This window comes from Lonchura striata, chromosome 26 (genome assembly GCF_046129695.1).
Source record: "Lonchura striata isolate bLonStr1 chromosome 26, bLonStr1.mat, whole genome shotgun sequence".
NCBI lineage: Eukaryota > Metazoa > Chordata > Aves > Passeriformes > Estrildidae > Lonchura > Lonchura striata.
In genome coordinates, this window is record NC_134628.1 from 8,188,676 (window position 1) to 8,208,321 (window position 19,646).

The following is a 19,646-nucleotide window of genomic DNA, read 5'->3' on the forward strand; positions in this document are numbered from 1 at the left end:
TGATTTATACCCGAGTCCTGGGTCAAGGGTCCCAAGTTCCTTGCCTCACCACCGTCCAGCTGCACGCCTGTACCCATAAGATCCCAAACCCAAAGTAACTAGGTAGTATAAGCCTCACGCCCTCGTCGCACAATGTCTTTATGCAGATTATGAAGACTTTCGTAGGTCAGGGACTTGGTGATGATAGCAATCTCTGGCTCCCCTGTGGGTTGTGAGGTTCCTCCATTCCTGTCCCTATCTGCAGGGTGCTCTGCTTTCACCTTAGACTTCCTTGTTTCTACCGGGGCAACTGCTGCTGGCTGTGACTGCCTTTGTGGTTCAGCTGGAACCTGGACAGTTGTAACATCTGTGGGTTCCACAGCTGTACTATTAGACTGTCCCTCCTCAAGGCAAAGGGCCGGTTTCTCACCAGCTGGGGAAATGCACTCCTTCAGCATCTCTCGTATCTCCTTAACCAGAACCCTCACCCAGTCTGGGTGGTTCATTTCTGAGGTGGGCTGTGGGGCAGGGTCAGGCTCTGGAGCAGCAGCATCTCGAGTCTCTGGGGCAGTGTCAGGTTCTGCAGGAGCATGCCTAGCCTCTGGTGTAGGTGTGAGGGTAGTTATCCACGTTAATCTTCCCTTATCTCTGAGTGCTAAATATAACAGGCCTATCAGCAACACCACCCATTGTATGATATCATTAGCACTTAGAGAGGATCTTAACGCTTTGAGAACTGGTAGAGCAGACCCAAAAAGATGGTTAAAAGGTTGGGAGAAAGTTTCCCCAGGTGCTATTTCCTCGCAGTAGGTACCGTTATTAAAGTAACCCCAAAAACATACAGTTAGTCTGTGATAGCTATGAATCCATGTACCTGCCTTCCAGAGGAAATTAAAGATCCATGAATTCCACACCCAATTAACCCAGAAGCCAAACTTGATAACAGACACAGTAGCCTTAGTTATAGGGCCCATTTTTAGGTAAGGGTCTGCAAATGGGAAAAGTATAGCTACGATCACATGCCACCCAAACCAAGGTAAACTAGACCACATGGCGATGCTTAAGATGTTTCTACACAAAACAAAAAACAAATTACTTAAGAACCGTTAATCCTATTTCCCTCTCAATGCCCTCGAGCCCCACGCCGATGCGCCAAAATCTGTCTTGGTTTGACAAGACAGCTGTCTGTGAAGGAGGGCAAAAGCCTCCTGTGCAATGGAAAAGGTAAACCCCCTCCCTCCGAATTACTAGGATTTTTAAATTAAAAGGCTCTCAGGCAAAGATATGGGAATGGGAGTAACAATTCTTTACTAGGAGAAAACTAGATAACAATTTAGAAAAAGGCAAATGCAATCGGTACAAACAAAACTGGTGATAAAGTCCACAACCTGAAAATTCGGGGTGTTGGTAGCAGTCCGGTTGAAATGGTAGCTGCTCTTCTTTCAGTGGCTGATGAATTGCAGCTGAAGTGGTGATCTTTAGAAGGGTTTAGTTTTCTCTGAAGATCTGGTGGCAGTTGGGCCGGTCTTCCTCTGCGCCGGGGCCGCCTCCGAGCTCCGCCGCCGCCGCCTCACCGCGCTCCGGCCGCTGCTCTGGGAATGCCACCGAAGGAGCTGCTTCTCTGGGAATCCCGCAAAGAGAGGGCTGCTCTGTCCCCCAAAAGGTACCCCTTTATACAATAAAAGAGTGCTTGGCTTTCCCCTCTGGGTGGAGCATCTCACAATGGGATGGTGTTACCGTTACCAGCCCTGCAGTGAGTCAGTCAATGGCCCATTAACAAACCATTACCTCTTCGGGGCAAACCATTGTTCTTGGTAGAGATAACAAACCTGCCCAACCTCCAAAAGATGGCAAATAAAATACAACCTTATCTTACACACCAGGACACTCTCCCATTCCCTGGTTATTCAGGCTGTTCCTGCAGGGTTACATGTGTGGTTGTATCTGCAGAGAGGAGAGAGAAAAGCCAAGCTCCCAGACAGAGAAAATGGGGAAAGTGAAAGCAGGGAAGAGAAAAGAGGGAAAAGATAGATATGGCAGAATTTGGGTTGGGTGGGCTGTGGGATTGATGCCTTTTATGAGTGGCCAGTGTCCCTGGTGCAAACAATTACTGTCTCTTGCTGAGACTGGGTTGCTGGGTTAGGAGCTCAGCAGCGCTGACAGCAGAGCCCTGTCCTTTGTGATCCCTTTGGGATGGCAGTGGAAGTGCCCTGAGTGCACATTCAGTGGCACCTTCATGGCTTCTCATGCCTGGACGCCGAAAGGAAATTGGCACGGTGGCTTCTCTGAATGGCATTTAGTGCTTTGAAATATCTGCAGCAAGAGGTGTGAAGTTGCTTTCTGAGCCTCTCTCTTGGCATCAGCTGTGAGGGCTGAGGGCTGGCCTGAGCCCGGTGCTGTGTCCCGCTGGGAGCAGCCCCACAGCCTCAGCTGCGCACCGGGCACTGCCAGAGGTCCTGGAGATCACCCCAGCCCTGCAGCCACCTCTGTAAAGGGGCTTTAAATGTCAGCGGGTGCTGACTTTGCCCTGGAACCCTTGGTTTAGTTCCTGTGGGGAATTTCTCGCCAGGATTGCGTGGGATTAGCCACAGCCCCCTGTGCTGGGGATGCCTGGGCAGTGTGGGGCTCTGAGGGCAGCTGGCTGGGCAGGGGCTGAGCTCGGGGCCCTGTTGGGCTCCTGGCCCCCAGCAGCAGCAGCCACAGGGCCCAAAGCCCCTCGGCCCTGCCCAGCACAGCCTGCCCTGCCCCTGCAGCTGGCCCCCGAGTAGGGGACAGGGGCCAGTGGCCGCTGGCAGCAGCAGCAGTGGGGGCAGGCTGAGGATGCCCTGGCTTGGCTTTTGTCTCTGGAGCAATCCGGGCCCAGGGCAGTGCAAAGCAGGCTGGGGAGCAAAGCCCAGAGCCTTTGGAGGCTGCAAGCCTTAAACACCAGCCCCTGCAGCCCCCCAGATCCAGGTGCCACAGTTCCCAAGGCTGCCATGGCCTTCAGAGCACGAAGGTGGATTTTGCATCCCTGTGGCCCGATGCCGGCTCTCGGGCCAGGAGTCCCCGTGGCTGCAGCAGCGAGGGTGGCTGAAGGGTTCCTGCCTGCCTGGGGGCATTGCTGCAGGGGCCAGTGCTGTCAGAGCCCCCTCTCTGCTGGGGACAGCTCTGCTCCTGGGGGCCCTGCCCTGTCCCTGCCCAGGAAGCCCAGCAGTGCCCAGTGCCAGGAGTGGTGTCAGTGGGAGCCCCTGTGCACAGGGACCCCAGCCCCGGGGTGGCCGTGCCAGCCCCCCCAGGCACCTCCAGCCCCGGGAACCCAGAACAACTGGAAACCACAACTGTGCAAACGCTGCCTGTGCCCAAAGGAATTGCAAAGAGAAGTGAGCTTTTTAAAATTAACAGGATCTCTTCTCCAAAGATCGGCAAAACCTTGGATTTACAAACATGTTTTATTGTAACAATCCTTATAACAGCAACAATCTTCAAAACATATTTACATGGGATCCTATAGCCTAACAAACTTCTAAACATATTTACAGAAAAACTCTGCTCTTCATAACGTATTTACAAAGGGGTCACAACTGTGGCCATCATCTCCACCAATCGTGGAGGAAATGGAGCAGCAGCAGTGCTGGACTCTGGTGCCAGCACTGGGCCCAGCTGGGCTGGGAGCTGGGCCCAGGGGCTGGCAGGGCTGGCAGGGCTGGCACGGCCCCAGGCAAGCGCAGGGCAGGCCAGGGGTGCTCCTTGTGCCACCACAATCCAGGGCCCCCTGTGGGCACCGTGTCCCCGAGCGGGGCCATCCAGCCCAGCCCCAGCCCGGCAAAGGGGACACACTCTGCCTGTGGGCAGGGCATGGGAGGCATCTGTTTGTCCTGCTCCTGGGGCTCCATCTTCAGCCAAGGACCATGGGCTCCTCCTCATCCTTTTCATCAACTTCCATGTCCTCCATGGTGTCCTTCTCATCAATGTCCATGTCCTCAGCCGTCTCTTCTGTGTCCACCTCCATAATTTCCTCCCTGTCCAGCACCGTGTCCACTTCCATGTCCTCCACGGTGTCGCTGGCAGTCTGCAAGAGGCAGCACAATCTCTTGGTGGGTTTCCTGTCCCACACCATCCATTCCCACATGGCTGCAGCTTGCCCAAGCAGGGTGCCCGTCCCTGTCCTGGCAGTGTACCTGAACTGGGGCAGCAGTGCACATCCTGCTGGGATTAGTGTCAGAGCAGGCGGCAGGAAAAGCCCAGGCAGCAGCCAGAGCTCAGCACTGATGGGCAGAGCGAAGGGCGAGTGGGCTCTGACCGTTGGCCGCAGGTGAAGTGTCTGCTGTGCTGCGTTCCAGGTCCTGGACCTTCCACCTGGAACACTCTGGGAGCTGTGATGTCACAGAAGTTTCAGGGCCACTCCACATGGAGAGATGTGGACCATGGAATGATCAAATCCTTGAATGGTTTGGCTTGCAAGGGCCCCTAAGGATTATCTGGTTTCAACCTGAGCAACCTGCCACCACACCAGGTTGCTCTGGAGCCTGTCCAGCCTGGCCTTGGATGTTCCTGGGGATGGGGCATGCACAGCCTCTCTGCACTGGTCCCTGTGACAGGGACAGGCACCCTCACAGTAAAGAACTTCTTCCCATCATCAAATCTCTTCCAACTCTTGCAGTTTGATCCCATTCCCCCTTGTCCTGTCACTGCAGTTTGTTCCTGACAAAGTATGCTCTACCACTTCCCGGTATTTCAGGCTGTTCCTGCAGGGTTACACGTGCGGCTGAACTTGCAGACAGGAGGGAGAAAAGCCAAGCTCCCAGAGAGAGAAAATGGGGAAAGTGAAAGCAGGGAAGAGAAAAGAGGGAAAAGATAGATATGGCAGAATTTGGGATGCGTGGGCTGTGCGATTGATGCCTTTTATGAGTGGCCAGTGTTCGCTGGTGGAGTCAATTACTGCCTCTTGCTTAGACTGGGTTGCTGGGTTAGGAGCTCAGCAGCGCTGACAGCAGAGCCCTGTCCTTTGTGATCCCTTTGGGATGGCAGTGGAAGTGCCCTGAGTGCACATTCAGTGGCACCTTCATGGCTTCTCATGCCTGGACGCCGAAAGGAAATTGGCACGGTGGCTTCTCTGAATGGCATTTAGTGCTTTGAAATATCTGCAGCAAGAGGTGTGAAGTTGCTTTCTGAGCCTCTCCCTTGGCATCAGCTGTGAGGGCTGAGGGCTGGCCTGAGCCCGGTGCTGTGTCCCGCTGAGAGCAGCCCCACAGCCTCAGCTGCGCACCGGGCACTGCCAGAGGTCCTGGAGATCACGCCTGCCCTGCAGCCACCTCTGTAAAGGGGCTTTAAATGTCAGCGGGTGCTGACTTTGCCCTGGAACCCTTGGTTTAGTTCCTGTGGGGAATTTCTCGCCAGGATTGCGTGGGATTAGCCACAGCCCCCTGTGCTGGGGATGCCTGGGCAGTGTGGGGCTCTGAGGGCAGCTGGCCGGGCAGGGGCTGAGCTCGGGGCCCTGTTGGGCTCCTGGCCCCCAGCAGCAGCAGCCACAGGGCCCAAAGCCCCCCGGCCCTGCCCAGCACAGCCTGCCCTGCCCCTGCAGCTGGCCCCCGAGTAGGGGACATGGACCAGTGGCCGCTGGCAGCAGCAGCAGTGGGGGCAGGCTGAGGATGCCCTGGCTTGGCTTTTGGCTCTGGAGCAATCCGGGCCCAGGGCAGTGCAAAGCAGGCTGGGGAGCAAAGCCCAGAGCCTTTGGAGGCTGCAAGCCTTAAACACCAGCCCCTGCAGCCCCCCAGATCCAGGTGCCACAGTTCCCAATTGTCTTGGTTTGACAAGACAGGAGTCTGTGCAATGGAGAAGGTAAACCCCCTCCTTCCTAATTACTAGGATTTTAAATTAAAAGTCTCTCCGGCAAAGATATTGGGATGGGAGTAACAATTCTTTACTAGGAGAAAACTAGATAACAATTTAGAAAAAGGCAAATGCAATTGGTACACACAAAACTAGTGACAAAGTCCACAACCTGAGGATTTGAGGTGTTGGTAGCAGTCCGGTCGAAATGATAGCTGCTCCTCTTGCAGTGGCTGATGAATTGCAGCTGCAGTGGTGATCTTTAGAAGGGTATAGTTTTCTCTGAAGATCTGGTGGCAGTTGGGCCGGTCTTCCTCTGCGCCGGGGCCGCCTCCGAGCTCCGCCGCCGCCGCCTCACCGCACTCCGGCCGCTTCTCTGGGAATGCCACCGAAGGAGCTGCTTCTCTGGGAGTCCCGTAAGGAGAGGGAGAGCTGCTTCTCTGGGAATCCCGCAAAGAGAGGCCTGCTCTGTCCCCCAAAAGGTACCACTTTATACAATATAAAAGAGTGCTTGTCTTGCCCCTCTGGGTGGGGCATCTCACAATGGGATGGTTTTATGTTCCCAGCCCTGCAGTGAGTCAGTCAATGGCCCATTAACAAACCATTACCTCTTCGGAGCAAGCCATTGTTCTTGGAAGAGATAACAAACCTGCCCAACCTCCAACAGATGGCAAATAGAATACAAGCTTATCTTACAAACCAGGACATTATCCACCCCTTATTCTATTTCCATCCGCACACAATGAAATCTTACACCCAGTTCTCACTTAAGACCAAGTTTCCCTGTGGTACACAGCAGGTCTCCCCATCCTTCTGCATTACCCACCAAGTGTAACCAGGTCCTTGAGCAAAGACAATCCCACAAATGGGTTGGTCTTTGCCTGAGGTGGGATTAATCCAAACAGTTTTCCCTAAAATACCTTTCATATGTACTACAGGGACCTTATCTCCATCTACTGTGTGTAAGGGTTCTGACTGGGCAGGGCCAGCTCGATTGACAGACCCTCGGGTGTTGACCATCCAGGTTGCTTTTGCCAGGTTAATTTCCCAGTTTCTAAATGTTCCCCCACCAAGTGCCTTTAGGGTAGTCTTAAGGAGTCCGTTGCACCGTTCAACTTTGCCGGCAGCTGGAGCATGATAGGGAATATGATATATCCATTCTATACCATGTTCTCTGGCCCAGGTGTTGATAAGGCTGTTCTTGAAATGGGTGCCATTGTCAGACTCAATTCTCTCAGGTGTGCCGTGTCTCCACAGGACTTGCTTTTCCAAGCCTAAGATGGTGTTCCGGGCAGTGGCATGAGGTACAGGGAAAGTCTCCAGCCATCCAGTGGTGGCTTCCACCACGGTCATCACGTAGCGCTTGCCTTGGCGTGTCTGGGGCAGTGTGATGTAGTCAATCTGCCAGGCCTCCCCATACTTGTACTTGGACCACTGCCCACCATACCATAGGGGCTTCACTCTCTTGGCCTGTTTGATGGCAGCACACGTCTCACAGTCATGGATAACCTGGGAAACACTGTCCATGGTTAGATCCACCCCTCGGTCTCGTGCCCACTTGTAGGTGGCATCTCTGCCCTGATGACCTGAGGCATCATGAGCCCATTGAGCCAGGAACAACTCCCGCTTATGGTGCCAATCTAAGTCTATCTTTGACACCTCTATTTTTGCTGCCTGATCTACCTGCTCATTGTTTCGGTGCTCCTCATTAGCCCGACTTTTGGGGACATGGGCATCTACATGACGGACTTTCACCGTCAGCTTTTCCACTCGAGAGGCAATGTCTTTCCATATATCAGCAGCCCAGATTGGCTTTCCTACACGTTGCCAGTTGGCCTTCCTCCACATTCCCAGCCAGCCCCACAGAGCATTGGCTACCATCCACGAATCAGTATAAAGGTAGAGCTTTGGCCACTTCTCCCTTTCAGCAATGTCCAGAGCCAGCTGAACGGCCTTGAGTTCAGCGAGTTGGCTTGAACCACCTTCTCCTTCGGTAGTTTGTGCAACTTGGCATGTGGGGCTCCATACAACTGCTTTCCACTTCCGGTTCATCCCTACAATGCGACAGGAACCGTCAGTGAAAAGAGCGTAGCAGGTCTCCTCTGCTGGTAGTTGGTTGTATGGTGGAGCCTCTTCAGCCCTTGTCACTTGTACCTGCTCCTCATCATCAGTGAGACCAAAGTTTTCACCTTCTGGCCAGTTCGTAATTATCTCCAAAATCCCAGGGCGATTCAGGTTTCCAATACGGGCGCGCTGAGTGATGAGGGCAATCCATTTGCTCCATGTGGCGTCAGTGGCATGGTGCGTAGAGGGAACCTTTCCTTTAAACATCCACCCCAGCACCGGTAGTCGGTGTGCCAGGAGGAGTTGTGCTTCTGTGCCAATTAGCTCGAGGCGGCTTGAACTCCTTCAAAGGCAGCCAAGATTTCCTTCTCTGTGGGAGTGTAGTTGGCTTCAGACCCTCTGTAACTTCGGCTCCAGAATCCCAGTGGTCGGCCTCGAGTCTCCCCAGGCACTTTCTGCCAAAGGCTCCAGGACAAGCCATGGTTCCCGGCTGCAGAGTAGAGCACATTCTTGACCTCTGGTCCCGTCCTGACTGGGCCAAGGGCTACAGCATGAGCGATCTCCTGCTTGATCTGGGTGAAGGCTTGTTGCTGCTCAGGGCCCCAGTGGAAATCATTCTTCTTTCGGGTAACCAGATAAAGAGGGCTCACGGTCTGGCTATACTCGGGAATGTGCATTCTCCAGAAACCTATGGCACTGAGGAAAGCTTGTGTTTCCTTTTTGCTGGTTGGTGGGGACATAGCTGTGATCTTGTTGATGACCTCAGTGGGAATCTGGCGCTGTCTACCTTGCCATTTCACTCCCAGGAACTGGATCTCTCGGGCAGGTCCCTTGACGTTGTTCTTCTTGATGGCGAAGCCAGCTTCTAGTAGTATCTGGATGATCCTCTCACCTTTCTCAAACACTTCTGCCGCTGTGCTCCCCCACACAATGATGTCATCAATGTATTGCAGGTGTTCTGGAGCCTCACCCTTTTCTAGTGCAGTCTGGATCAGTCCATGGCAGATGGTGGGGCTGTGTTTCCACCCCTGGGGCAGTCGGTTCCAGGTGTACTGCACGCCCCTCCAGGTGAAAGCAAACTGAGGCCTGCATTCTGCTGCCAGAGGAGTGGAGAAAAACACATTAGCAATATCAATGGTGGCATATCACTTTGCTGCCTTTGACTCCAGCTCGTACTGGAGTTCCAGCATATCCGGTACAGCAGCGCTCAGCGGTGGAGTCACTTCATTTAAGCCACGATAGTCCACAGTCAATCTCCATTCTTTGTCAGATTTGCGCACAGGCCAGATGGGGCTGTTGAAGGGTGAGTGGGTTTTGCTGACCACCCCTTGGCTCTCCAGCTCCCGAATCATTTTGTGGATGGGGATCACGGCATCTCGATCCATCTGATACTGCCGGCGGTGCACTGTCGAGGTCGCAATTGGCACGCGTTGTTCTTCCACCCTTAGGAGTCCTACTGCAGAGGGGTTTTCTGACAGTCCAGGCAAGGTGTTCAATTGCTTAATGTCTTCTGCCTCTACAGCGGCTATTCCAAAAGCCCACCTGAGTCCCTTTGGGTCTTTGTAATAGCCGTTCCGGAGGAAGTCTATGCCCAGGATACACGGAGCATCTGGGCCAGTCACTATAGGATGTTTCTTCCACTCCTTCCCAGTCAGGCTCACCTCGGCTTCCACCAGAGTCAATTGTTGTGATCCCCCTGTCACACCAGCAATGGAAACAGGCTCTGCCCCCACATGTCCCGATGGTATCAGAGTACACTGTGCACCAGTATCAACTAAAGCATCATATCTTTGTGGCTCTGATGTGCCAGGCCATCGGATCCACACTGTCCAGAAGATCCGGTTTTCCCATGCCTCTCCCTGGCTAGAGACAGGGCCCCTCTAACACTGGTTATTATTCCTTTCCTGGGCATACATACTAGAGGTCCCTTCAAGGGGGTCTGACAGATCGTACCCACAAGCTTGGTCACGGGAGGTTGAGGCTACCTTCACTTTGGTGGAACTCCCCCGGTTAGAGTTTCCCTCCTTGAGTTGACGGACCTGTGCTGCCAGGACAGAAGTGGGTTTCCCATCCCACCTCCCCATGTCTTCCCCATGGTCACGCAGGAAGAACCACAGATTAGCCCTTGGGGTGTACCCTCTCTCTCTAGCAGGGGATTGTTGGGCACTGATTCTGGGGCCTGTGACTCTCACGGGTGCTGCATTAACCTTCCTCAGCTCCTCCCTCATCTCCTCTTTAAACTCCTTAATCACAGCTGAGATATGAGCCTGCATTGGGCCATTAATCATACTCTCATAATTCCTAAGTTTGTTGGCAACAGAGCCCACTGTCTCTCGGTGAGCGTCAGCATTGATTGTTGCAATGAAGGTGGTGTATTGAGATGGCCCAAGATTTGCTAGACTCCACAGCATTTGTCCTGTACACCTGATCTTGTCGGGGTCATTATTGTGTCGTCCATCCCTCCCAAAGAGTACCTCCAATACTGCCACTTCCCTCAGCTGTTGGATCCCTTCCTCGCGGGTGTTCCAGCGCATTCTATGATGGTGCTCCTGCATTCTCTCCCTGTGGACAAACCTCTCCCTGACACTCATTAAGAGCCGCTCCCAGAGAGAAAGGGACCCTGGTTCCTTTACAAAAATCTGATTTATACCCGAGTCCTGGGTCAAGGGTCCCAAGTTCCTTGCCTCACCACCGTCCAGCTGCACGCCTGTACCCATAAGATCCCAAACCCAAAGTAACTAGGTAGTATAAGCCTCACGCCCTCGTCGCACAATGTCTTTATGCAGATTATGAAGACTTTCGTAGGTCAGGGACTTGGTGATGATAGCAATCTCTGGCTCCCCTGTGGGTTGTGAGGTTCCTCCATTCCTGTCCCTATCTGCAGGGTGCTCTGCTTTCACCTTAGACTTCCTTGTTTCTACCGGGGCAACTGCTGCTGGCTGTGACTGCCTTTGTGGTTCAGCTGGAACCTGGACAGTTGTAACATCTGTGGGTTCCACAGCTGTACTATTAGACTGTCCCTCCTCAAGGCAAAGGGCCGGTTTCTCACCAGCTGGGGAAATGCACTCCTTCAGCATCTCTCGTATCTCCTTAACCAGAACCCTCACCCAGTCTGGGTGGTTCATTTCTGAGGTGGGCTGTGGGGCAGGGTCAGGCTCTGGAGCAGCAGCATCTCGAGTCTCTGGGGCAGTGTCAGGTTCTGCAGGAGCATGCCTAGCCTCTGGTGTAGGTGTGAGGGTAGTTATCCACGTTAATCTTCCCTTATCTCTGAGTGCTAAATATAACAGGCCTATCAGCAACACCACCCATTGTATGATATCATTAGCACTTAGAGAGGATCTTAACGCTTTGAGAACTGGTAGAGCAGACCCAAAAAGATGGTTAAAAGGTTGGGAGAAAGTTTCCCCAGGTGCTATTTCCTCGCAGTAGGTACCGTTATTAAAGTAACCCCAAAAACATACAGTTAGTCTGTGATAGCTATGAATCCATGTACCTGCCTTCCAGAGGAAATTAAAGATCCATGAATTCCACACCCAATTAACCCAGAAGCCAAACTTGATAACAGACACAGTAGCCTTAGTTATAGGGCCCATTTTTAGGTAAGGGTCTGCAAATGGGAAAAGTATAGCTACGATCACATGCCACCCAAACCAAGGTAAACTAGACCACATGGCGATGCTTAAGATGTTTCTACACAAAACAAAAAACAAATTACTTAAGAACCGTTAATCCTATTTCCCTCTCAATGCCCTCGAGCCCCACGCCGATGCGCCAAAATCTGTCTTGGTTTGACAAGACAGCTGTCTGTGAAGGAGGGCAAAAGCCTCCTGTGCAATGGAAAAGGTAAACCCCCTCCCTCCGAATTACTAGGATTTTTAAATTAAAAGGCTCTCAGGCAAAGATATGGGAATGGGAGTAACAATTCTTTACTAGGAGAAAACTAGATAACAATTTAGAAAAAGGCAAATGCAATCGGTACAAACAAAACTGGTGATAAAGTCCACAACCTGAAAATTCGGGGTGTTGGTAGCAGTCCGGTTGAAATGGTAGCTGCTCTTCTTTCAGTGGCTGATGAATTGCAGCTGAAGTGGTGATCTTTAGAAGGGTTTAGTTTTCTCTGAAGATCTGGTGGCAGTTGGGCCGGTCTTCCTCTGCGCCGGGGCCGCCTCCGAGCTCCGCCGCCGCCGCCTCACCGCGCTCCGGCCGCTGCTCTGGGAATGCCACCGAAGGAGCTGCTTCTCTGGGAATCCCGCAAAGAGAGGGCTGCTCTGTCCCCCAAAAGGTACCCCTTTATACAATAAAAGAGTGCTTGGCTTTCCCCTCTGGGTGGAGCATCTCACAATGGGATGGTGTTACCGTTACCAGCCCTGCAGTGAGTCAGTCAATGGCCCATTAACAAACCATTACCTCTTCGGGGCAAACCATTGTTCTTGGTAGAGATAACAAACCTGCCCAACCTCCAAAAGATGGCAAATAAAATACAACCTTATCTTACACACCAGGACACTCTCCCATTCCCTGGTTATTCAGGCTGTTCCTGCAGGGTTACATGTGTGGTTGTATCTGCAGAGAGGAGAGAGAAAAGCCAAGCTCCCAGACAGAGAAAATGGGGAAAGTGAAAGCAGGGAAGAGAAAAGAGGGAAAAGATAGATATGGCAGAATTTGGGTTGGGTGGGCTGTGGGATTGATGCCTTTTATGAGTGGCCAGTGTCCCTGGTGCAAACAATTACTGTCTCTTGCTGAGACTGGGTTGCTGGGTTAGGAGCTCAGCAGCGCTGACAGCAGAGCCCTGTCCTTTGTGATCCCTTTGGGATGGCAGTGGAAGTGCCCTGAGTGCACATTCAGTGGCACCTTCATGGCTTCTCATGCCTGGACGCCGAAAGGAAATTGGCACGGTGGCTTCTCTGAATGGCATTTAGTGCTTTGAAATATCTGCAGCAAGAGGTGTGAAGTTGCTTTCTGAGCCTCTCTCTTGGCATCAGCTGTGAGGGCTGAGGGCTGGCCTGAGCCCGGTGCTGTGTCCCGCTGGGAGCAGCCCCACAGCCTCAGCTGCGCACCGGGCACTGCCAGAGGTCCTGGAGATCACCCCAGCCCTGCAGCCACCTCTGTAAAGGGGCTTTAAATGTCAGCGGGTGCTGACTTTGCCCTGGAACCCTTGGTTGAGTTCCTGTGGGGAATTTCTCGCCAGGATTGCGTGGGATTAGCCACAGCCCCCTGTGCTGGGGATGCCTGGGCAGTGTGGGGCTCTGAGGGCAGCTGGCCGGGCAGGGGCTGAGCTCGGGGCCCTGTTGGGCTCCTGGCCCCCAGCAGCAGCAGCCACAGGGCCCAAAGCCCCTCGGCCCTGCCCAGCACAGCCTGCCCTGCCCCTGCAGCTGGCCCCCGAGTAGGGGACAGGGGCCAGTGGCCGCTGGCAGCAGCAGCAGTGGGGGCAGGCTGAGGATGCCCTGGCTTGGCTTTTGTCTCTGGAGCAATCCGGGCCCAGGGCAGTGCAAAGCAGGCTGGGGAGCAAAGCCCAGAGCCTTTGGAGGCTGCAAGCCTTAAACACCAGCCCCTGCAGCCCCCCAGATCCAGGTGCCACAGTTCCCAAGGCTGCCATGGCCTTCAGAGCACAAAGGTGGATTTTGCATCCCTGTGGCCCGATGCCGGCTCTCGGGCCAGGAGTCCCCGTGGCTGCAGCAGCGAGGGTGGCTGAAGGGTTCCTGCCTGCCTGGGGGCATTGCTGCAGGGGCCAGTGCTGTCAGAGCCCCCTCTCTGCTGGGGACAGCTCTGCTCCTGGGGGCCCTGCCCTGTCCCTGCCCAGGAAGCCCAGCAGTGCCCAGTGCCAGGAGTGGTGTCAGTGGGAGCCCCTGTGCACAGGGACCCCAGCCCCGGGGTGGCCGTGCCAGCCCCCCCAGGCACCTCCAGTCCCGGGAACCCAGAACAACTGGAAACCACAACTGTGCAAACGCTGCCTGTGCCCAAAGGAATTGCAAAGAGAAGTGAGCTTTTTAAAATTAACAGGATCTCCTCTCCAAAGATCGGCAAAACCTTGGATTTACAAACATGTTTTATTGTAACAATCCTTATAACAGCAACAATCTTCAAAACATATTTACATGGGATCCTATAGCCTAACAAACTTCTAAACATATTTACAGAAAAACTCTGCTCTTCATAACGTATTTACAAAGGGGTCACAACTGTGGCCATCATCTCCACCAATCGTGGAGGAAATGGAGCAGCAGCAGTGCTGGACTCTGGTGCCAGCACTGGGCCCAGCTGGGCTGGGAGCTGGGCCCAGGGGCTGGCAGGGCTGGCAGGGCTGGCACGGCCCCAGGCAAGCGCAGGGCAGGCCAGGGGTGCTCCTTGTGCCACCACAATCCAGGGCCCCCTGTGGGCACCGTGTCCCCGAGCGGGGCCATCCAGCCCAGCCCCAGCCCGGCGAAGGGGACACACTCTGCCTGTGGGCAGGGCATGGGAGGCATCTGTTTGTCCTGCTCCTGGGGCTCCATCTTCAGCCAAGGACCATGGGCTCCTCCTCATCCTTTTCATCAACTTCCATGTCCTCCATGGTGTCCTTCTCATCAATGTCCATGTCCTCAGCCGTCTCTTCTGTGTCCACCTCCATAATTTCCTCCCTGTCCAGCACCGTGTCCACTTCCATGTCCTCCACGGTGTCGCTGGCAGTCTGCAAGAGGCAGCACAATCTCTTGGTGGGTTTCCTGTCCCACACCATCCATTCCCACATGGCTGCAGCTTGCCCAAGCAGGGTGCCCGTCCCTGTCCTGGCAGTGTACCTGAACTGGGGCAGCAGTGCACATCCTGCTGGGATTAGTGTCAGAGCAGGCGGCAGGAAAAGCCCAGGCAGCAGCCAGAGCTCAGCACTGATGGGCAGAGCGAAGGGCGAGTGGGCTCTGACCGTTGGCCGCAGGTGAAGTGTCTGCTGTGCTGCGTTCCAGGTCCTGGACCTTCCACCTGGAACACTCTGGGAGCTGTGATGTCACAGAAGTTTCAGGGCCACTCCACATGGAGAGATGTGGACCATGGAATGATCAAATCCTTGAATGGTTTGGCTTGCAAGGGCCCCTAAGGATTATCTGGTTTCAACCTGAGCAACCTGCCACCACACCAGGTTGCTCTGGAGCCTGTCCAGCCTGGCCTTGGATGTTCCTGGGGATGGGGCATGCACAGCCTCTCTGCACTGGTCCCTGTGACAGGGACAGGCACCCTCACAGTAAAGAACTTCTTCCCATCATCAAATCTCTTCCAACTCTTGCAGTTTGATCCCATTCCCCCTTGTCCTGTCACTGCAGTTTGTTCCTGACAAAGTATGCTCTACCACTTCCCGGTATTTCAGGCTGTTCCTGCAGGGTTACACGTGCGGCTGAACTTGCAGACAGGAGGGAGAAAAGCCAAGCTCCCAGAGAGAGAAAATGGGGAAAGTGAAAGCAGGGAAGAGAAAAGAGGGAAAAGATAGATATGGCAGAATTTGGGATGGGTGGGCTGTGCGATTGATGCCTTTTATGAGTGGCCAGTGTTCGCTGGTGGAGTCAATTACTGCCTCTTGCTTAGACTGGGTTGCTGGGTTAGGAGCTCAGCAGCGCTGACAGCAGAGCCCTGTCCTTTGTGATCCCTTTGGGATGGCAGTGGAAGTGCCCTGAGTGCACATTCAGTGGCACCTTCATGGCTTCTCATGCCTGGACACCGAAAGGAAATTGGCACGGTGGCTTCTCTGAATGGCATTTAGTGCTTTGAAATATCTGCAGCAAGAGGTGTGAAGTTGCTTTCTGAGCCTCTCCCTTGGCATCAGCTGTGAGGGCTGAGGGCTGGCCTGAGCCCGGTGCTGTGTCCCGCTGGGAGCAGCCCCACAGCCTCAGCTGCGCACCGGGCACTGCCAGAGGTCCTGGAGATCATCCCAGCCCTGCAGTCACTTCTGTAAAGGGGCTTTAAATGTCAGCGGGTGCTGACTTTGCCCTGGAACCCTTGGTTGAGTTCCTGTGGGGAATTTCTCGCCAGGATTGCGTGGGATTAGCCACAGCTCCCTGTGCTGGGGATGCCTGGGCAGTGTGGGGCTCTGAGGGCAGCTGGCCGGGCAGGGGCTGAGCTCGGGGCCCTGTTGGGCTCCTGGCCCCCAGCAGCAGCAGCCACAGGGCCCAAAGCCCCCCGGCCCTGCCCAGCACAGCCTGCCCTGCCCCTGCAGCTGGCCCCCGAGTAGGGGACAGGGGCCAGTGGCCGCTGGCAGCAGCAGCAGTGGGGGCAGGCTGAGGATGCCCTGGCTTGGCTTTTGTCTCTGGAGCAATCCGGGCCCAGGGCAGTGCAAAGCAGGCTGGGGAGCAAAGCCCAGAGCCTTTGGAGGCTGCAAGCCTTAAACACCAGCCCCTGCAGCCCCCCAGATCCAGGTGCCACAGTTCCCAAGGCTGCCATGGCCTTCAGAGCACAAAGGTGGATTTTGCATCCCTGTGGCCCGATGCCGGCTCTCGGGCCAGGAGTCCCCGTGGCTGCAGCAGCGAGGGTGGCTGAAGGGTTCCTGCCTGCCTGGGGGCATTGCTGCAGGGGCCAGTGCTGTCAGAGCCCCCTCTCTGCTGGGGACAGCTCTGCTCCTGGGGGCCCTGCCCTGTCCCTGCCCAGGAAGCCCAGCAGTGCCCAGTGCCAGGAGTGGTGTCAGTGGGAGCCCCTGTGCACAGGGACCCCAGCCCCGGGGTGGCCGTGCCAGCCCCCCCAGGCACCTCCAGTCCCGGGAACCCAGAACAACTGGAAACCACAACTGTGCAAACGCTGCCTGTGCCCAAAGGAATTGCAAAGAGAAGTGAGCTTTTTAAAATTAACAGGATCTCCTCTCCAAAGATCGGCAAAACCTTGGATTTACAAACATGTTTTATTGTAACAATCCTTATAACAGCAACAATCTTCAAAACATATTTACATGGGATCCTATAGCCTAACAAACTTCTAAACATATTTACAGAAAAACTCTGCTCTTCATAACGTATTTACAAAGGGGTCACAACTGTGGCCATCATCTCCACCAATCGTGGAGGAAATGGAGCAGCAGCAGTGCTGGACTCTGGTGCCAGCACTGGGCCCAGCTGGGCTGGGAGCTGGGCCCAGGGGCTGGCAGGGCTGGCAGGGCTGGCACGGCCCCAGGCAAGCGCAGGGCAGGCCAGGGGTGCTCCTTGTGCCACCACAATCCAGGGCCCCCTGTGGGCACCGTGTCCCCGAGCGGGGCCATCCAGCCCAGCCCCAGCCCGGCGAAGGGGACACACTCTGCCTGTGGGCAGGGCATGGGAGGCATCTGTTTGTCCTGCTCCTGGGGCTCCATCTTCAGCCAAGGACCATGGGCTCCTCCTCATCCTTTTCATCAACTTCCATGTCCTCCATGGTGTCCTTCTCATCAATGTCCATGTCCTCAGCCGTCTCTTCTGTGTCCACCTCCATAATTTCCTCCCTGTCCAGCACCGTGTCCACTTCCATGTCCTCCACGGTGTCGCTGGCAGTCTGCAAGAGGCAGCACAATCTCTTGGTGGGTTTCCTGTCCCACACCATCCATTCCCACATGGCTGCAGCTTGCCCAAGCAGGGTGCCCGTCCCTGTCCTGGCAGTGTACCTGAACTGGGGCAGCAGTGCACATCCTGCTGGGATTAGTGTCAGAGCAGGCGGCAGGAAAAGCCCAGGCAGCAGCCAGAGCTCAGCACTGATGGGCAGAGCGAAGGGCGAGTGGGCTCTGACCGTTGGCCGCAGGTGAAGTGTCTGCTGTGCTGCGTTCCAGGTCCTGGACCTTCCACCTGGAACACTCTGGGAGCTGTGATGTCACAGAAGTTTCAGGGCCACTCCACATGGAGAGATGTGGACCATGGAATGATCAAATCCTTGAATGGTTTGGCTTGCAAGGGCCCCTAAGGATTATCTGGTTTCAACCTGAGCAACCTGCCACCACACCAGGTTGCTCTGGAGCCTGTCCAGCCTGGCCTTGGATGTTCCTGGGGATGGGGCATGCACAGCCTCTCTGCACTGGTCCCTGTGACAGGGACAGGCACCCTCACAGTAAAGAACTTCTTCCCATCATCAAATCTCTTCCAACTCTTGCAGTTTGATCCCATTCCCCCTTGTCCTGTCACTGCAGTTTGTTCCTGACAAAGTATGCTCTACCACTTCCCGGTATTTCAGGCTGTTCCTGCAGGGTTACACGTGCGGCTGAACTTGCAGACAGGAGGGAGAAAAGCCAAGCTCCCAGAGAGAGAAAATGGGGAAAGTGAAAGCAGGGAAGAGAAAAGAGGGAAAAGATAGATATGGCAGAATTTGGGATGGGTGGGCTGTGCGATTGATGCCTTTTATGAGTGGCCAGTGTTCGCTGGTGCAGTCAATTACTGCCTCTTGCTTAGACTGGGTTGCTGGGTTAGGAGCTCAGCAGCGCTGACAGCAGAGCCCTGTCCTTTGTGATCCCTTTGGGATGGCAGTGGAAGTGCCCTGAGTGCACATTCAGTGGCACCTTCATGGCTTCTCATGCCTGGACACCGAAAGGAAATTGGCACGGTGGCTTCTCTGAATGGCATTTAGTGCTTTGAAATATCTGCAGCAAGAGGTGTGAAGTTGCTTTCTGAGCCTCTCCCTTGGCATCAGCTGTGAGGGCTGAGGGCTGGCCTGAGCCCGGTGCTGTGTCCCGCTGGGAGCAGCCCCACAGCCTCAGCTGCGCACCGGGCACTGCCAGAGGTCCTGGAGATCATCCCAGCCCTGCAGTCACTTCTGTAAAGGGGCTTTAAATGTCAGCGGGTGCTGACTTTGCCCTGGAACCCTTGGTTGAGTTCCTGTGGGGAATTTCTCGCCAGGATTGCGTGGGATTAGCCACAGCCCCCTGTGCTGGGGATGCCTGGGCAGTGTGGGGCTCTGAGGGCAGCTGGCCGGGCAGGGGCTGAGCTCGGGGCCCTGTTGGGCTCCTGGCCCCCAGCAGCAGCAGCCACAGGGCCCAAAGCCCCCCGGCCCTGCCCAGCACAGCCTGCCCTGCCCCTGCAGCTGGCCCCCGAGTAGGGGACAGGGGCCAGTGGCCGCTGGCAGCAGCAGCAGTGGGGGCAGGCTGAGGATGCCCTGGCTTGGCTTTTGTCTCTGGAGCAATCCGGGCCCAGGGCAGTGCAAAGCAGGCTGGGGAGCAAAGCCCGGAGCCTTTGGAGGCTGCAAGCCTTAAACACCAGCCCCTGCAGCCCCCCAGATCCAGGTGCCACAGTTGCCAATTGTCTTGGTTTGACAAGACAGGAGTCTGTGCAATGGAGAAGGTAAACCCCCTCCTTCCTAATTACTAGGATTTTAAATTAAAAGTCTCTCCGGCAAAGATATTGGGATGGGAGTAACAATTCTTTACTAGGAGAAAACTAGATAACAATTTAGAAAAAGGCAAATGCAATTGGTACACACAAAACTAGTGACAAAGTCCACAACCTGAGGATTTGAGGTGTTGGTAGCAGTCCGGTCGAAATGATAGCTGCTCCTCTTGCAGTGGCTGATGAATTGCAGCTGCAGTGGTGATCTTTAGAAGGGTATAGTTTTCTCTGAAGATCTGGTGGCAGTTGGGCCGGTCTTCCTCTGCGCCGGGGCCGCCTCCGAGCTCCGCCGCCGCCGCCTCACCGCACTCCGGCCGCTTCTCTGGGAATGCCACCGAAGGAGCTGCTTCTCTGGGAGTCCCGTAAGGAGAGGGAGAGCTGCTTCTCTGGGAATCCCGCAAAGAGAGGCCTGCTCTGTCCCCCAAAAGGTACCACTTTATACAATATAAAAGAGTGCTTGTCTTGCCCCTCTGGGTGGGGCATCTCACAATGGGATGGTTTTATGTT